Source organism: Rhinopithecus bieti, unplaced genomic scaffold, assembly GCF_001698545.2.
Source record: "Rhinopithecus bieti isolate Rb0 unplaced genomic scaffold, ASM169854v2 scaffold_49457, whole genome shotgun sequence".
In the NCBI taxonomy this organism is placed as follows: Eukaryota; Metazoa; Chordata; class Mammalia; order Primates; family Cercopithecidae; genus Rhinopithecus; species Rhinopithecus bieti.
The window spans coordinates 2,240,237-2,261,880 of record NW_016820128.1 but is presented as its reverse complement, the minus strand read 5'-3'; positions in this window follow the sequence as shown (position 1 = coordinate 2,261,880).

Here is a 21,644-nt window from a genome sequence, read left to right as displayed (position 1 = left end):
GTATACAACTCTCAGTAAAGTTTATAATTTGGTATGCAAGAGAAATCTGATGTTTACAGAATAATTTCCCAGAAAATAATGCATGAATTAGATTGCATGCCTAAAGTATGTAATAAAAGTAAGAGATCAAGAAGGCAAAAGATCACAAAACACTTTTAGTAATATTCACTTGAGATGCAAGTGTGGATAAAAGTTGAAGAGGTTAAAGGAAGAGAGCAAGTCATGCCACAGAGAAAGAGTGTATGGGATAGTCCAAGTGAATTCACCTTCAGAGAGGAAAGCTTGGAATCTTCTCTCAGAAGAGAATGGTCCAGGCAACCATCTCTACTTTTAGACTAATTAATTCAGACTACAACAAAGTATATATGAATCTTTATAGTAGGTAGCATGGTCTCAGTGTGCTGCCATATACAACATTTCAATTCCGTATCATTCATCAGCTCAAATGCGTCTACCTGTAATTTTACTTTTCTGAGTTGTTTGGGAAATGGGCCTTAACATGTGCCAAATATCTGAATGAAACATATTACCAAAACAAGATAAATAACTCAATTATGTAACAAAGTTGTGCATATATCAGAATCTGCCTTTTATTTTGACATTATAGGGAGTAAACTAGGAATCACTGTATTAGTTGGAATTCCTGTGTGTGTGCTTTGATGGCTCTAGGAAAATATAGGAAACTACATTTAAAAAAATAAATGCTGTAATTACTTGCTAGTGCATCCACACTCTTAAGCAGTCCCCACTCTGACACATTTATGTCTTTGGCATGTCCACTGGCTCCGTGATATTCACCAGCACTTCTTTAATGGTTCATAACAGTAAATTGGTCACTTCAGAAAAAAATAAAGACTTTCAATCCTTTTATTTGTTTATTATTTTTTGAGACATAGTCTTGCTCTGTTGCCCAGGCTGGAGTGCAGTGGTGCGATCTCAGCTCACTGCAGCCTCTGCCCGTTGGGTCAAGGGATTCTCCTGCCTCAGCCTCCTGAGTAGCTGGGGTTACAGGCACCTGCCATCATGCCTGACTAATTTTTGTTTTTTTGGTAGGGACAGGGTTTCACCATGTTGGCCAGGCTGGTCTCTAACTCCTGACCTCAAGTGATCCACCCACCTCAGCATCCAAAGTGCTGTGATTACAGGTATGAGCCACCACACCTGGCCTGCTAACCCATTTTTAATCACGAATGGATTATATAATGGGATCCAACTGCATCCAGTCTATTATAAGTGTGCTTGAAGATGGAGTCAGAGATTTGTAAACTGATGCTAAAAAATGCTTCAGTGTATCTGGGAAGTCCTTCTCTATCAATAGACTGCCTGTATTATCAGAACTTCTGGAGACAGATCATTCATCAGTTTTTCCCACCACACCTAAAATACAGAGTAATCACTGTTTACACATAACCATAAATATGTACATGTTGTCCCATGAGTGAACATGAACTTGCATGCGCACTGCCCATCAACCCTCCACTTTCCTGTTAGTACATGGTGGTCAGGACATGGTTAATGAATTTGACACAATATAAAATTTTCATCCATAATGAGCACACAGAAACAAGCTGATTTTTAAAAACTTAAGCACAATATGACTCCTATAACAAACTTTATAAAGCAGCATTTTAATCTTTTTGCTCAGAGGACACTTAAATTGTCATGCATGTCCGTGTGAAGAGACCACCAAACAGGCTTTGTGTGAGCAATAAAGCTTTTTAATCACGTGGGTGCAGGCGGGCTGAGTCCAAAAGAGAGTCAGCGAAGGGAGATAAGGGTGGGGCCGTTTTATAGGATTTGGGTAGGTAAAGGAAAATTACAGTCAAAGGGGTTTGTTCTCTGGCAGGCAGGAGTGGGGTCTCAAGGTGCTCAGTGGGGAGCTTTTGAGCCAGGATGAGCCAGGAAAAGGAATTTCACAAGATTATATCATCGCTTAAGGCAAGGACCGGCCATTTTCACGTCTTTTGTGGTGGAATGTCATCAGTTAAGGCGAGGCAGGGCATTTGCACTTCTTTTGTGATTCTTCATTTACTTCAGGCCATCTGGGCATATATGTGCAAGTCACAGGGGATGCGATGGCTTGGCTTGGGCTCAGAGGCCTGACATAAATAACTTAGAGTATCAGAAAAAGAATTACCAACTGATTTTCATATATCACTATATATTTATAGATGTATATAAGACAATAAGGGTTATTTAGATATTTTCATGGTGTTAGCTTCTTTATTTTTGTCATTCACCTTTAATCTCAAAATGAACTCTTCCAAAGGTGATTTCATTTGATGATGATGATGATTATTTTTTGATTCAATGAAAGTTATAATTTAATAGATTATCTTCATTTAAACTTTTATATTAAAAAAATCTGTCCCAAATCAGAAGTGTATCTTTAAGCTGACAACTTCAAAGTGGTAAACCCTCATAGTAACATGATTAGCTATTCCAAATTTGAATAACTCTCTTTCCTTGTTTTTATAAATGTGTTTGTGTCTATATTAGAAATGATGTTTGAATGAACATTTTAGGATTACTGTATGTGTTTTGGAAACAGAAAACACCTAAAAATATCATTAAAATACTTTTACAAATGTCCATAAAAGGTGTGTTTGAGGTATATTATCCACATAAAGCTTAGAATTTTCCACTGATTTGGCCTTTCTGAGCGCCATAACTTTATTTTCAATGTACAATATCTGTTATCTGTTATTTTCTTGGCACCAAAGAGAAGATGCCTCAAATTAACACTACTGCCATTGAAGACACAACTGATTCAGAAGGTAATTTTTTTTTCCATTTCCTATATCTGTACAGATACACAACATTAAAACAACAACCTATTAAAAAGCTTTATAAAGTTGTAATAGGCAAGAGAATCTTAAAGTCAAGTGTGTCAGCTAATAAACCCAAAGAACCATTAAATCTATGCTCTTTATTAGTCATTCAGCTTATACCCTACCAAAATAAAACATGCACAAATAAGAAAAGCAATTTTAGATTTCCTAAAAACATTAGATGCACTTGTATTTGGAGTATGATGGAACCTGAGATTATTTTTATGTTTCTAGATGTTAACACAGCATGAACCTGAGAAAGGACATGGGGTTAGATCAAGGTGAGGAGAATGCATGGGATATAGAGAGTTGTGGCATAGGATAAAGACAGCTGTGCCTGCAATACAGTAGCCACCATCCACATGGGGCTAAATTAAACTAATTAAATTTAAATGAATTAAAATTGAACTAATTAAAATAACTAAATAAAATTTAAATTTAGTTGCTCAGTTACACCAGTTACGTTTCAAGTGCTCAATAGACACATATGACTAGTGGTTGCTGAATTAGACAGCACCAAGTAGAACATGTCCATCATTGCAGAAAGTTCTTTTTTTCAGCTCTGAATAAAGTACAGCAATCATATAAATTAAAATCTTAATTCCAGTATATCTAATGTTTCAAATATCCCTGGTCAGCCTCTTTTTAGTTCTAGAAATATACAAAGCTTGCTATCTTTATTTAGTTTTAACATTTAATATATAAAAACAATGTTTTTTCATATAGGGACACAAAATTGAGCATAACCACAAATCTCCATGAATTTTCACAAACTGAAATGGAACACATCCATGTAATAAGCACCTGGATAAAGAAACAGAAAAATCATTCCTGGAAACCCTAAATCACCTGTCCCCTGCTCTCCCACCCCACTACCCTACAATCTCCTGTCACTACCTCCCTTCTAGTCACTTTATCCCAGCAAGAATAATCACCATTGTGACTTCTAACCACAGAAATTACTTTTGCCTGTTTATTTTTTTTATCATAAAATAGGTTGTATATTATCTAATCTTCTGTGTTGAACTTGTTTGGCGTGAAATTATATCTGCCTGTGAGATTCATTCATGTTATTGTGTATATTCCTAAATTATCATTTATCTGCTATAAGTAGAGGTAAGAAAACTATGTTTTCTTAAAAAGGGGCAGATAGTAAATAATTTCAGTTTTGTGGGTCATGTGGTGTCTGCCACAGCTGCTCAACTCAGTTATAGAGTGAAAACAGCCATAGACAATGTATAAATGAATTGATGTAGCAACTGTGTTCCAATACAACTTTATTTACAAAAACAGGCAGTGGTCTATATTTGGCCCATGGTCTGTGGTTTGCTGACTCTTGCTGTATAGTTTTCCATTGTGTGACTGTACTACAGTGTATTCATCCAATTGCTGATAAGCATTTGGTTAGTTTCCAATCTGGGTTTCGTATTAGTGCTACGGGAACATTTTGTTACGTGTTTTTGGTGAGTAATTTTAAGTCCTTTTTGCTCCTTCTCTACCTAGCATGCTTCTCCCTCACCAAACAGGTATTTATTCTTTGGCACATATTTTAAATCTCACCTTCTGTTATGAATTGGATTTTATCCGCCCCCGACCAAAGATGTTGAAGTCCTAACCCCCAGTATTTGTGGATGTGACCTAATTTGGAAATGGGGTCTTTACAGATGATGAGGTTAAAATGAGGCCATTAGGGTGGACTCTAACTCAATATGAATGGTGTCCTTATAAAAAGGGAGACTTGGACATGGGTATAAGGATAGAAGAAAGACAGTGAAGACACATGGAGGGTATAGTCTACAGGTCGAGTGCCTGAGGCTACCAGAAGCTAGGAGAGAGACCTGGAACAGTCTTCATCACAGCCCTCAGAAGAAACCAACCATGCAGGATGATGGCTTGATCTAGGACTTCTAACCTCCAGAACTGTAAGACAATAAATTTCTGTTTTTTAAGCCACCCAGTTTGTGCTGCTTTCCTGTATAGCCTTGGCAAACTAATAATACACCCCTAAATGAAGTCTTCCCTGGCCATGTATCTAAAGTGGCACTCTCTCCAATTGCCATCATTCAACCTTGTTATGTCTCATTTCTTTCATGTGTTTTCCATTTTCCCTGCTAGAATTAAGTTCCATGAGAGCAAGGAGCTCAACTGTTTTTTGCTCTACTCTGTTTCCCTTGCATAACATACCACAGATGATCAATAAATATTTTGTAATAAATTAACGTGCAAAGGGTTTGGTTTTGCAACATATATCAGACTCCTAGAAATTGAAAGTAACCAGAATAGTCAGATCCATAAGCTAAGGATGGCTGAATTAATATTTTTAGAAGACCAACACTGAATGACATTAATATGAGCAGGTTAAGAAGAATTTTAAGTAATGGAAGAATGGAATCTCCTAAACTAGTATTTCCTGAACACCTGCTATGAACCAATTGCTATATAATATGGCTTGGCTCTGTGTCCCCACCCAAATCTCATGTTGAATTGTAATCTCCATCGTCAGGGGAGGGATCTGGTGGGAGGAGATTGAATCATGGGGACGAACTTCCCCTTGCTATTCTCATGATAGTGGGTGAGTTCTCATGAGATCTGGTTTTTTAAAAGTGTGTGGCACTTCCTATTTCTTTCCCTCTCTCTCTTCTGCTCCGCCATGTAAGATATGACTTGCTTCCCCTTTGCCTTCCATCACAATAAGTTTGCTGAATCCTCCCCAGCCGTGTAGAACTGTGAGTCAATTGAACCTCTTTTCTTTATAAATTAGCCAGTCTCAGACAGTTCTTTATAGTGATGTGAAAATGGACTAATACAGAAAATTGGTACTGGGAATGGGGTACTGCTTTATAAAGATACCTGAAAATGTGAAAGTGATTTTGGAACTGGGTAACACGCAGAGGTTAGAACCATTTGGAGAGCTAAGAAAAAGATAAAAAGATGTGGGAAAGTTTGGAACTTCTTAGAGGCTTGTTGAATGGCTTTCACCAAAATGCTGATAGTAATATGGACAATGAAATCCAGGTTGAGGTGGTCTCAGATGGAGATGACAAACATATTGGGAACTGGAGAAAAGCTCACTCTTTCTATGCGTTAGCAAAGAGACTGGCGGCATTTTCCCCCTACCATAGAGGTTTGTGGAACTTCGAACTTAAGAGAGATAATTTAGGGTATCTGGTGAAAGAAGCAAAGCATTCAAGAGGTGACTTGGTTGGTTCTGACAGCATACAATCCTATGTATTCACAAAGAGAAGATCTGATATTGGAACTTATGTTTAAAAGGGAAGCAGAGCATAGAAGTTTGGTAAATTTGCATCCTGACTAGTTGGTAGAAAAGAAAAACAAATTTTCTGGGAAAGAAATTCAAGCCAACTAAAGAAATTTGCCGAAGAGGAGCCAAGTGTTAATAGCCAAGACAATGGAGAAAATGTCTGCAGGGCATGTGAGAGATCTTCATGGCAGTCCTTCCTATCATAGGCCTGGAGGCCTAAAAGGGAAAAATGGGTTTGTGGGCCAGGCCCAGGGCTTTACTGCTCCATGCTGCCTCAGGACATAGCACCCTGTGTCCTAGACGCTACAGCTCTAGTTGTGGCTAAAAGGAGCCAAGGTGCATCTCAGGCTGTGGCTTCAGAGGATGCAAGCCCCAAGCCTTGGTGGCTTCCATGTGGTGTTGGGCCTGTGGGTGTGCAGAAGGCAAGAACTGAGGTTTGGGAACCTCTGCCTGGGTTTCAGAGGATGTGTGGAAATGCCTGAATGACCAGGCTAAAGTCTGTGGTAGGTCTGGAGCCCTCATGGAGAACCTCTACTAGGGCAATGTCGGGGGGAAATGTGAGGTTGGAGCCCCCACACAGAATCTCCACTGGGGCACTGCCTAGTGGAGCTGTGGGAAGAGGGCCACTGACCTCCAGACCCCAGAATGGTAGATACATGGACAGCTTCCACTGTGTGCCTAGAAAAGCCACAGGCACTCAATGCTAGCCTGTGAAAGCAGGGCTTTACCCTGCAGAGCCACAGGGGCAGAGCTGTCTAAGGCCTTGGGAGCCCACCTTTTGCATCAGCATGCCCTGGTTGTGAGACATGGAGTCAAAGGAGATTATTTTGGATCTTTAAGATTTGACTGCCTTGCTGGGTTTTTGATTTGCATAGGGCCTAAAGCCTCTATGTTTAGGCCAATTTCTCCCATCTGGAATAGGAGCATTTACCCAATACCTGTACCCTCACTGTATCTTGGAAGCAACTGACTTGTTTTTTATTTTATCAGATCATAGGCAAAAGTGATTTGCCTTGTCTCAGATGAGACTTTGGACCTGGACTTTTGAGTTAATGTTGGGATGAATTAAGACTTTGGGGGACTGTTGGAAAGGCATGATTGGTTTTGAAATGTGAGAAAGGCATAAGATTTGGGAGGGGCCAGAGTGGAAGGATAGGGTTTGGCTCTGTGTCACTCAGATCTCATGTCAAATTATAATTCCCGTGTGTCAGGGGAGGGGCCTGGTAGGAGGTGATTGAATTATGGGGGCAGACTTCCCAGTTGCTATTCTCATGATAGTGAGTTCTCAGGACATCTGTTTGTATAAAAGTGTGTGGCACTTCTCGTTTCTCTCTCTTTCTCCTGCTTTGCCGTAAGAGAATGTACTTTGTTCCACTTTTGCCTTCTACCATGATGGTAAGTTTCCTGAGGCCTCCCCAGCCATGCAGAACTGTGAGTCAATTATACACCTCTTTATAAATTACCCAGTCTCAGGTAGTTCTTTATAGCAGTGTGAGAACTGACTCATATACTATACTATGCATTTACTATTTAATTCTGCCTCTGCTTTTGCCTAGCTTAACTTATGTAAGCCCATTTTAGTAAACAATGGGGAAAGTGTTAATAGTCTATAATCATTGAATGGAGTAAATAAGAAAATACCTACAAATCACTCTGCATATGGGTCAGTATAGTAAGTGTGCAATAAATGCTAATCTCCAGAATTCATACTGTATTTAACAGAAAAGGAATTAAACATTAACAGTCTCTGCACATGGGTCTACAGCTTGTAAGTGGCAAAAGCAAATTTTGAATACAGAATTATTTGATTCTATTGATAATTCTGGATTCCTATTTATATATTCTTTCAGGACTTTTTTATTAGCTAGTGGCTTGACTAATAGTCATACTGCATGAGTAAAAGCCTTTTTTTATTTTTTAAAAGAAAACAAAATTGGTGGCTTTGAAAGGTCACCTCAGTTATTTTGACATGTGGCTGGTGTTCACAGTAGGAGCCCTTGAAGCTTCCATTTGGGAAGCAAATTGTAGGCCACAGCACTGGAAGCAACCATTACATTTTAAGAGCAATGCCAGGTTAATTTGCATCTGGTTCAGTGAAAGCAACATCATAAAGCTCTTTCTGACTCTATGATTTCACACATGCAAGATCATTTTATTTGGAGAGATTTTAAAATGTTGACACTAATTATGGAAATTTGGAAGTTAGGAAGACTAAAACTTGATTTTCAGCATTGGTGGTGATGGTTTGGCCCAGGGAACACTTGGCAGTGTGATAGGTGGCAGTCAGCACAGGCAGATCATAGCCGTCGTCAATGATGGCACAGCCTTTGGAAATGAGCCTATCCCAGCACGGCAATCTCATTGGCCTATTTTTAAAAGACATTGTCTTAATCTTTTGCCTCTAATATAACTTGTACATTTCTCTGGCAATAAAACAAATACACTTTAGGTTTGTAGAAAATCCACATTTTTAATACTCGTCAAAAATTGAGTGACAAGGAAGACAAAGTCCTAATTTTAAAATATTGGTAGTTATTCTCTAGATGTATTGTATACACTTAAGGATGTAATGGTGCATGTGAGTGTGCATCCACAAACAAATGCACAAATATTAATTTAACATATTTATTGTGATTTTTATTCTTTGGAAAGGAGTGGAGATTGACAAATTTCTATCTATAAACTCAAACCCTTTACAATTTAAGGATATTTCATGATAAGAAAGGAAGCCAAAAATCAGCTACTAGGGGTAGTTAATGATCCCTACTTTCCTGTAGATCAGGCAACCAGAATAATGGTTTCATAAGTGTGTACCAATGTCAGGCAGACAATAAATCTGAAAGTATAGGACACTTACCACATAATATAGTTAATGCTAAGAGAAAGAGCATTTTAAAAGGTGAGAGCATTTCTGAGATCAACTCAAGGCCCAAACCTCATGGTACTTTGAGATTTTAACCCTAAGTAATGATCCCGTCTTCGTTTCTCATTCTCAACCTGTAGTTGACTAAAATTACAGGGGTTTTAGCTTTGCACTATTTATTAGCCTGTATCTTGTTGCTTCAAGGAATGATGGCATCATTTAAAAATAGATACAGAAATCTTATTTATCCAAAGAAATGTATGTTTTAAGAACAACTGGTATGAGAAAAGTGGGCAAAAAAAAATGCAATTAAATATCTACAACTGAATGCCTAGACCTTCCTAGAACCAGAACCAAAATACATAAAATCTTTGTTGTTTAACTTTTTAGCTGCTCTTGGCTGTCTGATTCAGTGCTCCCTATGCAGGGACATGTCTGTTTCCTTTGGGATATTTTCTGCCAGCCGATGACAAAGATGCTGTTCCAAAATGAAATTTGGAACCCAATTTTAAATTGAATCTCACCCTCCAGAGTAAACAATAGATGGAACCTGCCTATTAAATCATCAACTTTTAATTAAATCCTTTGCAGCTGTAAGATCCCCATACTCAACAAGGTGATAAATGCATTGTATTTTAATTTAGTTATCTTTCTTGTACTAAACTCACTGCAAAAAAAGAGGGTATAATATTTACCAAGTTACCAAAAATGACTTCTTTATGGATTCTTGATCACAGTATAGTGAAGTGTTTAAAAACTTTAGAGTCAGCAGCAATATGGGGTCAAGTATTGGCTGTAGGAACAACTCATTTCTCACTCTGTCACCCAGTCTGTAGTACAGTGGCACAATCATAGCTCACTGCTGTCTTGAACTCCTGGGCTCAAATCATCTCCTTACTTCAGCCTCATAAATAGCTGGGACTATGGGCAAGAGCCACTGTGCCCAACTTTAAATGACCTCTCTTAACTTCAGCTTTTTAAGCAGATTAAATTACTAACTCTCATTCTTTTCTTCTCCCCTCTCTTGTATCTGCACCACTGTCATGGACTAATTGTGGATAGAGTGTATTACTTTTGTCCTTCACTTTGGGCTTGACTGTGGGCCTTGTTTCAGCCAAAGAAATGTGGATGGAGGACAGCCTGCCATTTTTAAACTTAGGTCTTAAGAGGCCTTCTGTGTTTTAGCTTACTATCTTGCATTCTGTCACTACCAAGAGAAAACGTTGCCTGGGTAGTTGCTTCTCTTTGATCCTGAGTCCTATGATCAATGCATGAGAAGCAGAGCTGTTCCCGCTCAATCTATCCTGCATGAATTGACTGGCTAACCTGCACATATGTGAGGAATCAATGTACATTGTATGCTACTCAGATACAGTGATTGTTTTATTACACAACATTATTGTAGTAATAGAGAATTGATACAATTTTCATATTGGTAAATTTCATATGGCCTCTTCCATAGAGATGGAAAAATTAAATTTATTCATTTAAGGATATTAACTGCCTACTATCAACAAGGTCCTTTGCTATAAGCTTGAAGGATAAGAGAGGCAAGTTTTCTGTCATTTGGGAGATCAAATTCTAGTTGTATGTATTTCAGTATTCAATATGTTATTTATGACATGACAATCATAGTAAGAAATAAGATAATTACTAGCAACATGTAAAAATCCATTACTAATTTATGTTAGTAATTCTATTGCATGTTGATACCACGAAGGATGGCAAACATAAAGTGAGAACTATAATATAGCATGAAAATTGGATACTTAATAACTACCTTTGTGGATAAAAATTTTCAATAATAAGCAACTTGTACAGAAACAGATAAAAAATGAAGAAAATTTGCAACATAAGGCAAAACATATGTCTTGAACTTAGCAAATGTTTCTCTGCAGGTTTGGAAGTCTGAGAAGCTTCAAGATGGAGTAAGTTTGATTTAATGATATCATGTAGTGTGAGGGTTAATTTTATATTTCAACTTGACTGGTCTATGGTGTGTCCAGATGCAGTCCTGCATGGGGTATCAACATTTCAGGAAGTCCTAGCAAGAGCAGTCAGGAAAGAGAAAGAGATAAAAGACATCCAAATAGGAAGAGAGGAAGTCAAACTATCTCTTTGCTGATGATATGATTCAGTACTTAGAAAACTCCATAGTCTCTGCCCAAATGCTCCTAGATATGATAAACAACTTCAAGAAAGTTTCAGGATACAAAATCAATGTACAAAAATCAGTAGCGTTTCTATACATGAATAACGTCCAAGCTGAGATCTAAATCAAGAACACAATCCCATTCACAATAGCCACAAAAAGAATAAAATACCTAGGAATATAGTTAATCAGGGAGGTGAAAGATCTCTACAATGAGAATTACAAAGCACTGCTCAAAGAAATCAGAGATGACACAAATGGGAGAATATTCCATGCTCATGGATAAGAAGAATAAATATTGTCAAAATGGCCATCCTGCCCAAAGCAATCTACAGATTCAATGCTATTTCTATCAACCTATCAATGACATTTTTCACAGAGTTAGAAAATACTAGTTTAATATTCACATGGAACAAAGAATGAGCCCGAAACAAAGCCAGAGACATCAATCATACTATGTGGCTTCAAACTATACTGCAGGGCTACAGTAACCAAAACAGCATGATACTGGTACAAAAACAGACACATAGAGCAATGGAACACAATAGAGAGCCCAGAAACAATGCCATATACTTGTAACCATTTAACCTTTGACAAAGTGGACAAAAATACACAATGGGGAAAGGACTTCCCATTAAATAAATGGTGCTGGGATAACTGGCTAGCCATATGCATAAGACTAAAACTGGGCTGTTTCCTTTCTCAAGATGGATTAAAGACTTCAATGTAAAACCTAAACCTTTTAAAATTCTAGGAAAAAAAAAAAAAAAAACTAGGAAATACCATTCTGGATATAGTCCCTGGCAAATGTTTCATGACAAAGATGGTAAAAGCAATTGCAACAAAAACAAAACTTGACAAGTGCGACCTAGTTAAACTAAAGAGCTTCTGCACAGCAAAATAAACTATTAACAGAGTAAAGAAACAACCTACAGAATGGAAGAAAATATTTGCAAACTATGCTTCTGACAAAGGTCTAATGTCCGAAATTTATAAGGAACTTAAATCAACAAGCAGAAAAGAACCTCATTTAAAAATGGGCAAAGGGTGTGAACAGACATTTCTCAAAAGAAGAAATATATGCACATAGCCAACAAGCATATGAAAAAATGCTCTGTACCACCAGTCGTTAGAGAAATGCAATGAAAAACCACAATGAGATAGCGTCTCGCATCAGTCAAAATGGCTGTTACTAAAAGTCAAAACAAAACAAAACAAAACAAAACAAAACAGGTGCTGATGGGGTTGCAGAAAAAAGGGAACACTTATACAATGCTGGTGGGAACGTAAATTAGCTTATCTACTGTGGAAAGCAATTTGGAGATTTCTCTAAAAGTTACAACAGAACTACCATTCAACCCTGCAACCCCATTACTGGGTATAAACCCAAAGGAATAGAAATAATTTTACTATAAAGACATGCACACAAATATTCATTGCAGCACTATTCACAATAGCAAAAACACAGAATCAGCCTAGATGCCCATCAATGGTGGACTGGAGAAAGAAAACGTGGTAGATATACACCATAATATACTACACAGGCATAAAAAAGAACAAAATCATGTCCTTTGCAGCAACATGGATGGAGCAAGAGACCATTATCCTAAGCAAATTAACACAGGAACAGAAAACCAAATACTACATGTTCTCACTTCTAAGTGGGAGCTAAACATTGAGTACACATGAACACAAAGAAGTGAACAACAGACACTAGGGCCTGCCTACTTGAGAGTGGAGGGTGGGAGGAGGATGAGGATTGAAAAACTGCCTATCAGGTATTATGCTGACTATTTGGGTGGCAAAATAATGTGCACAGCAAACCTTGGTTATGCACAATTTGCCCATGTAATAAACATGCACATATGTCCCCTTAAAGTAAAATTTGGAAGGAAAAAAACGACATTTCAGTAAAGGATTTCAGTCAAGGATGGTGGTCTGCATATATGATGGTGGTCTCATAAGATTATAATACTGTATTTTTCTTGTACCTTTTATATGTTTAGGTATGTTCAGATATGCAAATACTTACCATTGTGTTACAATTGCTGACAGTGTCCAATGCAGTCAAATGCTATACAAGTTTATAGCCTAGTAGCAACAGTCTCTACACCATATAGCCTGGGTGCGTAGTAAACTGTACCATCTAGGTTTCTGTATATACACTCAGTGATGTCCACACAACAACAAAATCACCTAATTAAGCATTTATGAGAATATATCCCATCCTTAAGTAATGCATGACTGTATTTGGTTAAATATCATTCTTGTGTTTCTGTAAGGATGTTTCTGGATGAGACTAACATTTGAATCTGTAGACAGTAAATTATATTTCCTCCCCTCTGTGAGTGGGATGCATCCAATTTATTAGAGGCCTGAATAGAACAAAGAAGCAGAGGAAGAAAGAATCCGTTCTCTCTGCCTGTCTTTGCACTGGACATTGGTCTTCTCCTAGGTTTTGACTCAAACTGGAGCTGAAACTTATACCATTGGCTCTCCTGCTTCTCAGGCCCTCAGACTCACACTGCAAGTGTACCACTGGCTTTCTTGGGTCTTTAGTTTGCTAACTGGAGATCACAGTTCTTCTCAGCTTCCATGATTACCGCACAAGCCAATTCCTTATGACTTATACATATATACTTATATGTATATACATTCTATTTCTCTAGAGAACCCAGACTAATACACATTGAAACCGCTTTTTTCCTTTTGCCTGTCTGTCCAAATCACATTTAAACATTGCATGTCTCTAAACATATATTCCATGACACAGAAAAAAAAAAAAATCACAAAAGATAGCTCAAGGAAAAGAGATATCATACATTTTCTTTGCTATTATTTTTAATCCTTATGTTAAAACATACAAGCAAAGAAATAACCTATTTCTACAATAATGGAATAATAACTTCTAGGGGATACCAGGGAATCACTGAATGTTAGAAAAGAGAGGAAAATCAGAAAATTTTCATTCATCATTTTACATGATAAAATTTCCCCCAGGGAGGAAACTTAATTTGCCTAAGGTCTCAACCAAAATTGAGATAATAATACTAATAAGCAACTATTTTTTATCCTGTACTTATTACATGCCTCTCATTCCATGTTTTACATTATTGTTACATTTGATAATCATTAAACTAGTGTGCAAGGTAAACATTTGATTATTCTCATTTCTGAAATGAGAAAATAACTTATAAATGTCAAGCAACATGGCTTGGGGCCCACAGACATGTGGCTACATTGGGCTTAAAATTCCAGTTTTACTGTAGAGCAGTGCTTTTCAAACTTTAATGTGCTTACAAATCACTTGGAGATGTTGTTAAAATACTTGGAGCCTACCTCAGTGTCTGATATAGTTGATAAGGAGTAGCCCTCCAGCGAAAGCATTTAAAAAATATCTTATGGGTGATTCTTATGTGATTGTAATGTGGAACCCTGGTTGCAACCCCCATTTAGAGCCTGTATGGCTATGTCCCCTATAAACCTCGCTTGCCCTTTAGAAAAAGCATTGAAAATTAGGTCATGCTTCAAACTACAAAGTATAGAATTTCCTTTTCCTTAATATTCAACTTGATTTTTAGCAAGCTGGAGAGACTGGAAAACAGGAGTTGTATTTGGTGGAGAGATGTTATCATGAAAAATATATTAGATACAATTAGGACAGAAAGGGAAGATCACTTGTGACAGTGAATGTTAGTACATCAGTGTTATAAACCAAAATGATTTCAGTAATATTGACATCATCAACAGCAGCATTCCAATTGTTTTAGACAAAATTGGAACACTTCTGTTACTACAGTAGTAGATAGGCTTATTATTCCCCATTTATTTCCTTCCCGTGATAGAATCAAACATCCAAGACCTTTGCCTTGTGAATTTGCAGCACCTCCACCAGAGCAGGTGAATAATATGTTCTGCCTACAAATGTTGGGCTTGGTGTGTGATTTGCTTTAGCCAGTGAACTTTACTGACTATGTTCATACAGCCAGAGGCTTTAATTGCACATCTAGGGTTCTGATTAGCCTTTTTACTTCTGCTATCAGTTTTGAGAAGATTTTGCCCCAGGTAATCAATGATGCCAGAATGAGAGACACGTGGAACAGATCTGAACCCAAACCCCCAGCCAGCTCCCTGTGAGTCACAGCTGATCCACAGAATGAGGAGTGGGCCTTAAATGCCTATTGTTGGGAGCCACTATATTCTGAAGGATTTTTATTTTTCAGCATTATTGGAGACGGAGGACTAATGCAAGGGTATTTGAAGATAAAAAATCTGCATTATGCTCTATTGTTTTCATTGACCAGCATCTGAAACACTCCATATATTTCTGATACTTTGGAAATTTCTGAATGGGTTCTAGTAGAAGGCCGTCCTCTTTTACTATGAAAGTTAAAAGCCAGCTGGGGTATGAGCATGCGACCAGGCTCAACCATCAATCTTACCCATATGGTAATTTAAATCTAGATATAATAAAACACAAGAGCAGGGATTGTGAAAAATCCCACTTCTGGGGGACATCAGCGGGGAGATATGAATGGTCACATTTCATTCTGGTGATGGAAGTGGTATAAGCTGTGGAGTGCCATATTTAGTGGTTGTAACGCTGGTAGCCCCACCATGCTGTTTCTGGGGCACAATTCTGGCTGGTCTCTGGCTGATTATCCTTCCTTTTCTCCTGCTTATTTTACCTGCCTCATTTTGAGCCTTCCTAGCTTTCCTCTGAACTGACAATTGCCTTCTTATAAACATGATTCTTGCTTAAATCAATAAAGGCAAGTTTCTTATTTGCAACTAAAATGTCTTCATGTCCCATTTTCCTTTGTTTATTTAGTTCTCAAAGATGTATTGAATATCTGCTACATGTCAGGCACCCTGCTGGACTCTAGAAATAAAGAGAAGAGTGAGGACCAGTTGCTTGCAAAGGATATACAGGCAGCTTTCCATATCCCCGGGTTCCACATTTGAAGATTCAATCAACTTCAGACCAAAAATATTCAGGCAAAAAAACCAAAACAACAACAAGTAGAACAAGAACAAAATAAAAAGTAACAATACAGCAATAAGAAAATGATAAAAAATACAGTGTAACAACTATTTCCACAACGCCTGCATTGTATTAGGTACTATAAGTAAACTAGAGATTATATAAAGTATTTGGGAAGATGTGCATAGGTTATATGCAAATACTATGCCAATTTGTATAAGGGACTTGAGCATCTGCAGATTTTAGTATTTGCAGGAATTCTGGAACTAATCCCCTACCAATACAAAGGGACGATCATATACATATGTACACAGTTGATTCTTGTTATTCACATTAGTTATAATTATTATAAAGTCTCTGAAAACAGTAAATACTGATCCTTGCCTCTAGGGAAAATATGGGATTAAGTTTTTATGAGTCTCCAGTTATAACATTTTCATCAGTTGATCAATATATAACCTTATTTATGTGTGTTTCTGCTTACAGATAGATTATATAATACATAATTTCATGTGTATTTAAATGTTTATGTTAACATTTAATGTATTGCCATCGGTGCTGTGATTCACGCTTAAATGACGCTTACCTAACACACATGTTTTCTCTGTAAGATACATGACAGTCTTCTTAAGGTTATGAACATTAGACAGCACTTCAGCACTATGCTTGGGAGCCATTTTAAACACGTAAATCACCAAGAAAAATCACAAAAATGTAAAAGAAAAAAAAAAAAATGGAGCACTAGATGTACCAGGAAAGAAACACTTGTTTGCAGTATGAGACCCAAAACAAGAAAGTGGAGTGTTACCTTATTCCACCTCAGCTGGGAATGTGCATGATGAGTGACTCGAATGTTTCACCTCTTTGCTCATTTTGGGAATGGCCTTGAAAGAGTTCAGCGAGCATTGATTTTGGGTTTACGAATGAATTTCAATACAGGTGAATTTGCAAATGTGGCATCTGTGAATAAAGAAGATCTATTACATACTGATAGATTGGATATAGATCTGGAGCTCTAGAGATCTGTGTGTGTGTATAAACAAGCAGTTTCAAGGTTTGGTATACATATTCTTATACACACAGACACAGAAGTGTGAAACCTAAGGTGAGAAGCGCACCCTGAATGGGAATACAGGCAAGCCCTGTCAGTGGCAGTTGGAATAAAGCCGGCTTAAGATAAGAGGTGATATTTGAGGCATGCTTGGGAGATGAATGAGAGGTAGGCTTTCTGGGACAGAGGAAAAGCCTACACAAACACTCAGACAAGAGACATCACTAACCATTCTGGGGATAGCATACTGTGACAAGGGAAAACAGGAAGATGGAGGGAGCAAGAGAAAAAAGATAAGTTGGGTTCTGAGAATAAATAAGAATAAATAATTGTATGTTGCACCAGTGAGTATAGAGCATGGAGCAGGACATGCTCAGATTTTAGCTTTGGAAAGATAACTTCCGTGATAATGGGATGGTTGGATAGATGGGGTAGAGGCTGGAGATAGGAATTCTGTATGGGAGAAAGTCTTACAAAGCAAGGCTATGAAGCAGAACCAACACAGAGAGATGGGAAAGCTGCAAAAGATTTGAGGGAAAATTAACTGTTACAAAATGAGAAGAGGAAAAAATTAAGGAATAATCAGGCTTAGTTTTTCTGTTGAAAACTCTTAACAGGGCCTGATAAATCAGTGGACAGTTTTGATAGTAAAGAACGTGAGTTTGGATTTGTCCATGCTGAGAGGGAGGCACTCCTTAGTGTGAGTTACAAGTTATAAGGTTAGGTTTTGAATGTCAAAAAAATTTTGTCTTACTACACACAATAGTATACATCTGTGTATGTGTATTAGAAAATAATAATTTATATTCTTGTATAATATTTATTGTTTATCTGGTTTATCATAAACATCAGCACCTTCATGTATTTTTATACTCATAGCTTCCCAGATACCTAAAGCCTGTGTGTGTGTGGGTGACCTACTTATTATCTCAAGCCATTAAACCCATGCCTGATCACACAATATCAGTAGTTTCAAATAAAGAATCCAGTAGTGATCCCCAGTGGGAAGTCTTGCCCATGTTTCTTTTTATTTTCAGATTTACAGAAAAATTAAGAATAATTATAGCCTAATTAAAATTACATAACCAGCACATGGACCATTTCCCTGTTAAAAGAAAATCTCCCCCCATTGTAAACAAAACTTTGAGTAGATCACCATCAGAACTATGATTTGTGGGCATACCAAATTATGTCATTATGCCTTTGCTTTTAATGGCTTCTTTTAGCCTATTATTTTGGTTTTAAATAACAGCTTAAGCACAATAAAGTACAAATAAAAGAAATATAAATGTCAACCCCAACAAATAGATAAACAGGCAGGGATCATCACGTAATTCAATGGCTTTTTTTTTCCCTAGAGACAATGAATCCTATAACATGATTATCTCTCACAAATCCAAGCTGAAAAAGTCATTTACAATGAATATGCCCTGTGAGTGCTTATTGGTATGTAGACATGGAAACCTAGAAAGTTCAAATCATCAGATTATCAATCCCAATGATACTCAATAGACAGGATGTGGCTGGTGCTCCTTTGATTAAAGGGTGAAGTAAGAGTTAAATGTTGATATATTTATTTCAGATTATTTTCATTCACTTACCCATTCAGCAAATATTTATGAGGCATTCCTATGTCCCCGGCACTGTTCTAGGAGCTGGGGATAGAACAGTGAACAAAAGAGACAAGTTCCTGCCTTTGAGGATCTTATATTATACTGGGCAGGCAGATAATAAATAGTCAAGGACTAAATAAATGACCTAATGAATTAGAAGGTGTTAAGTACCATGGGTAAAAAAGAAGTCATGCAGAGTAAGCGGATTAGGAAAGCTGGAATCCAGGTTGGAACTATGAAATGGGGTGGTCAGGGTAAGTCTCATTGAGATTAAAATGTTGAGCCAAGTCAGAAATAAAAGGAGTTAGTCAAGCTATTATCTGGGTAAAGAACATTTCCAAAATGAGAAGAGATGGAGCAACGGTCTGAAGGTGGGATATTCCCATGCACTGAAGGAATGGCAGGGAGGTCAGTGTGACTGAAACCAAGTGAGAGAATATAACTAGAAAAAACTAGCAAGGTAGTTGGTGGCCTGGCCAAACAGTGTTTTGTAGAGCATTGAAAGGACTTTGGCTTTGACACCGATAAAATGGTGTGCCACTGAAGGGTTTTGAGCTGAGGAGAAATAGGACATGACATTATAAATATATATTTTTAATGGTGAAAAGATATATATTTAGAATTAGCCAGCCGAGTACATGAGATGATTCCAATTTTTCTGGCAACATCCAAAGCCTCATAGCAGGAGCCAGTGGAACATACGTCTTCTCTCCATCAGGCCTGATCACGGTGTTGACCTTGGCCACATCAATGTCAGAGAACTTCTCCACAGCCAGTTTGATCCTTTGCTTGTTGGTTTTGACATCCACAATGAACACAAGTGTGCTGTTGTCTTCTCTCTTCTTCACCATGAACTCAGTGGTCAGGGGGATGTTTCTCCAGGACTGGTGCTTCTTCTGGAGGTGCTCTTCCGAGGATATTTGGGCTGTCTGCAGAGCCTCAGTGTCTTGGACCCCAGGAGGTGAGTGGCATGTGAATCTTCTTGGATTTGTGGCTGTGGACACCTTTCAGTATTGCCTTCTTGGCCTTCAAAGCCTTTGGCTTTGGCTTTGGGAGGCTTAGGAGCTGGAAGAGAAGGAAAAAACCAAGGTTGTGGGATTCAGAAAGTGGACACTTTCATGCTCAAGACCTGTAGTGGGGGACTCTGACCGTTAGGACATTAGAAAGGACACCCTGGGAGCTGGGCTAGGAATAGACTATTGAGGAAATAAGGGTAGCAGTTGGGAAACTTGAGGCTATTGCCACCAACTTTTAACCATTCTCTTTACAATGAGGTTACTGCTTTTTGTTATGGCATAAAGTAATTATATCCTTCCAGCTGACTAAATAACATTTTTAAAAAATAACTATTAGTGATGAAAAAGGCCAGGATTGGCGCCTCACACCTGGAATCACAGTGCTTTGAGAGGCTGAAGTGGGAAGGATCGCTTGAGCTCAGGCGTTTGAGGTTTTACAGTGAGCTATGATCACACCACTGCACACCAGCCTGGGTAACAGAGCAAGACCTTGTTTTCTAACATAAAAAGTTATAAATAAATGAATAAATAAAGTCTGGGCTGATTCCATGTATATAAATGAATAAAGGGCATAGAAGGTGGTGTAGCTTCAGGGAGGAGTTAAATGGAACTTGATTATAGAAATATCCAATTTCAAGCTTCCTAGATGTTTTTGACAAGAATTAATTGTTGAAGCTTTTAGGTGTAAATTCCATCTAAGAACTGTCCCAGAGATGTTACTGCCAATAGAAAATCTTATACCTTTTCCCAAATTATATTCATTAGCACGTGATATGTGTTTGTTAGCTTTGTGTTTTCCCTACCAGACAGTAAACTTTCAAAGTGATTTTAGCATGCGCTTCAAGTGCACTATCTAAGCCCTACTCTGAAGAGCCCTAATATTTGACTTTTTTTAGTTCAGTGAACATTTAAGCTTATTAATACTTACTGACATTGTAAAACTCCACAGTTTTTCATCGCTCAAAGCCACCCAGGGGGAGTTGGAAATTGGATGTACTTTTAAATTATCTTTGGAGTCCAAATCTAAATCCTCTTTTCTCCTAGCCGCTGCGCTGGGAGTTAATGATCTCAGTCAAAGAGAAGTACTCTTCCTCGGAGATCCTCTTTTGTAACTGTATTCACAAAGAGTAAGAATTCAAAAGGGGCCACTCCAAACTACGTTGGTCTACTGCTTTCATATTTAATTGATGTACAAGAGGAAGTAATGCCCCCAACAGACCCGTTCATTTATTATCCTTAATACTTGCCTGTGACTTCTTTTTTTATCTTCGTTGAGTTTCTTCCCATTGTCAGCCCCAGATTTACCAGGGTGATCATCACTGCCCAGGTGACGACTGTGGAGAGACAACCTGGCATATATATTTCACAATTAAATCCTGCTTATTGGGAATATGGTCTGGCACAGAATATACCCATTGTGTTTTTGCCCCCCTGCAGTGGTGACTTTTATTGCATTTTATGCCTTTATGGCCTTTAATTGTCCCAGCAGAAAAGGACTAAGTGAATCAACATGTGTGAAGTCCTTTGGGCTAACATTTAATGAAGAGCTTTCAAATTCACAGGCATAAAGCACCATAAAAGTGGTAACTATTATTATCTTCCTAATAAATGACTTCTCCATTTTCTTTCCCTGGTGTCATTTTTATTCTTCAGTTTTTTTTCCACTTCTTTTGAATTTAATTTTTAAATGAGCAAGAATGGTTGTTGTAAACTTCTTTGTTACAAATTAGAGAAATATTTGAGTATGTTGCTTCTATTAATCAAGTGCATTTTAGACGAGATATGTAATACTGTACAAATTTTTCTTATTCTTTGCTTTTTTTTGCACTAATCATATAACTGTACTTTCTATTCAACTTTATTGTTGGTCAG